Source organism: Coffea eugenioides, unplaced genomic scaffold (genome assembly GCF_003713205.1).
Source record: "Coffea eugenioides isolate CCC68of unplaced genomic scaffold, Ceug_1.0 ScVebR1_3070;HRSCAF=4215, whole genome shotgun sequence".
NCBI lineage: Eukaryota > Viridiplantae > Streptophyta > Magnoliopsida > Gentianales > Rubiaceae > Coffea > Coffea eugenioides.
This window is the reverse complement of record NW_020863613.1, coordinates 36489-39423: the sequence shown is the minus strand read 5'-3', so window position 1 is coordinate 39423 and position 2935 is coordinate 36489. Positions and strand designations below refer to the sequence as shown.

Here is a 2935-nt window from a genome sequence, read left to right as displayed (position 1 = left end):
TTGGACTTCCTCCTGTAGAATAATTGGGATCATGGATCAGAGTGGCGCAGTGGAAGCGTGGACGCTTCGCTTTTGATATGTAAAGTTTGGGAACCCTTGATGTTGTATATTTGCTATATATCTCTTGAAATTCAATTGAGGTTTGTAGTGAACGACTGAGACCCGGCGAGAGCTGGGTAGGCGGCCCGCCAAACCCTCTGGTTCGCCCTAGGGGGAGGTGGGGCCGTGACAATTTGTCTAGAGCATTCTTGAATAAGTATTTTTCACCGGATAAAATGGCTAAGTTTAGAATGGACATTATTAGTTTTAGTCAACTGGAGAGAGAATCATTATATGAAACATGTGAAAGGTTTAGAGATTTGTTTCGAAAATATCCACACCATGGACTTCCCGATTGGTTAATCATACAAATCATCTATAATAGTTTATCCTTTTCTACTAAAATGACTATTGATGCAGCTGCAAGTGGAGTTTTGATGGCAAAATCACTCCAAGAATCTCAAAGTTTGATAGAGGAAATGGCGACAAATAATTATCAATGGACTAATGAAAGAGGTAATCCAAGGTACCAAGCAGGTATGATCGAAATGGATACTATCAATATATTTAGTGCCCAAATAAGTAATATAATGAAGTGTTAAGTAGACAAGTCGAATGTGGTTCAAGTTCATCTAATGTACATGTAACTTAATAAGTGTGTTGATCTTGAGCAAACTCAATTTATTAGTTGTTGCGCCCCACTTTTTGAATGGTGCGAGAGTAGTGTGTGAGATATGTATGTGAACGTGTGTGAAAGTGAAAATAAAAGGCTGTGGGATTGTAAAATGCGACGGTTTGGCCAAAATATAGTTCAAAAAAGGGTTTTTTGAATGGAAAATGGAGTCGCCACTTGGTATAGAGTTAGGGTGTACCAAGTCACCCAAAAATGATTTTTGTTTTTTAAAGAAAAAAGTAAACAAACCCTTTTAAAGAACTTTTAGGTCTACGTAACCAAAGAAAGGGATCGGGGGTCACATTTGATAAGGGAGAAGGCAAAGGCAAAGCCTAAGGCACTCCCTTACCCTAGCCAAAGCTAGTTGCGTGACTTAGCCCCACTTTTCCTAACTCTTCTACCCAAAATATGCGTTGCATGTTGGATGCGACTAATGGACATGGAAAAGAAATGCAATCCTAAATCTAAAATGTCTCTTATGAGGCTTTTTGGTCCCAACCACATGAGTTGTGGTGGCCAATAAGGAAAGTCCATTTAGAGGTCGCGAATGATGCAAATGAAGACTCAAGTATGAGTGCAAGTGTGAAAATGTATGAAAACGTGCATGTGTGCAAACGTAAGACAAGTGCATGTGTGCAAATTGACAAAATAAAGGTGTTTGTGTGCAAGTGGATGAAAATAAGGTATAATGGTAGTAAATGTAAAAATGCAATTGGGTGCAATTTGTGAGGTAGAAAAATAAATAAGTGATAGAAAAAGAAATAAAATGTGCAAACATGGCATGTGAAGTGAGAAAAATATAAGTAGTGAAAAAATGTGGATAAAAGAGGTAAGGAAGTGATATGATAAAAATGAGTGTATGAACCTAGAGGAATGCATCAAGTCGGGTACGGGAATGACTCCTAACTTCACGACTTTAATTTTCCCTTTGATTAGAAGGAAGAACTAGCGTGCTAAGGCTATTTTGGAGCCACACTCGCTCGTTTCCCTTATCGAAAGGGGACTCTCAAGCAAATGTACCCTATAACTAGCATGAAGATGCAAAAACCTAGGATGAAGGGGAAAGGATTGGAGGAGCATGCCAAATGCTAGAAAACTAAGAAAAATGCATGAAATGTAGTGAGACATGCGATTATGAACTAGCGAGGGAGATCCCTAAGGGTCTAGTATTGGACTAGCCCATATCTATGAATTCCTACTAGCATTGGACTAGTGGAAAATCGGAATGAAGGGCCACAACTAGCGTTGGACTAGTGTGGTGACGGGAAAGGGGGGCCACGACTAGCGTTGGACTAGTGTGGTAACGTCACACATTCATTACAATCAAATAAACTCATGTAAAACCTAATAAAGCAAATAAACACATAAATCACATATAACACATAACACATAAGCATGGTATCTAGATGCAAGGCCCTAGGAAAGCAAGTAACACATAACACGTAGGCATGTAAAACGCACATAAGACAAATAAAGCAAATAAAGCCCTAACTATTACATTTGGGGAAAGCCTACTACAATCTAAAAAGGGGAAATAAATAATAAATACCTAACTATTACAAATTTGGCATTCAAGTGCCTTTCAAATGACTTGCCAATTAAAAAGGCTAAATGAAAAGAAAGCAAAATAGGCAATTAAATCAAAAATGGAAAGCAAATTAAAGCATGCATATTCACACATAACACATAGGAGCACGTAGGGTCAAATAAAGTAAAAATAAGGGATTAGGGTGTACCTCCCTTGAATTGGGGCCCAATGAAATGAAATCACTTATTTACCCTCCAAAATACAAAGAAAAGGTCAAGGCATCACTTTAATTAACAAATATTCATAAAAGATAAAAATGAATTGTGAAATTGAATCAATTAAATCATATAAGCAAGAAGTCAAAAGAAAAAAAGGACTTGATTGCAAAAATTAACAAAGCTCTGGGGTCAAAATTAAAGAGAAATAAAATTTAGGGACCTATTTGCAATTAAGCTAGGGACCCAATTGAAAGCATTGAAAGTTTGTAGGGTCACAGTGAAATTAAAGAAAAGTGCAGGGACTGATTTGCAAATTCGTTCTCTGATTTCTTAATGGATCAAGCCACTGGGCTATTTTATTTATTTACTTGGGCCAAGACCTTCCCTAGCCCAATCGAAACCCAAGAAAACAGATGGGCTAGCCTGATTGTTTTTTAATCCAAAATTTGCCAACCAAACTGATGGGCCTTGACTTTA

At 37.6% G+C, this 2935-nt stretch overlaps 1 non-coding gene across 1 annotated transcript; it reads right to left on the bottom strand.

Annotated features, from left to right (window-relative positions):
• Nucleotides 1-281: 281 nt before the first annotated feature.
• Nucleotides 282-388, bottom strand: LOC113757416. The gene has a single exon (XR_003466290.1). It is a non-coding gene; the product is annotated as a small nucleolar RNA R71 (small nucleolar RNA).
• Between the last annotated feature and the right edge of the window lie 2547 nt (nt 389-2935).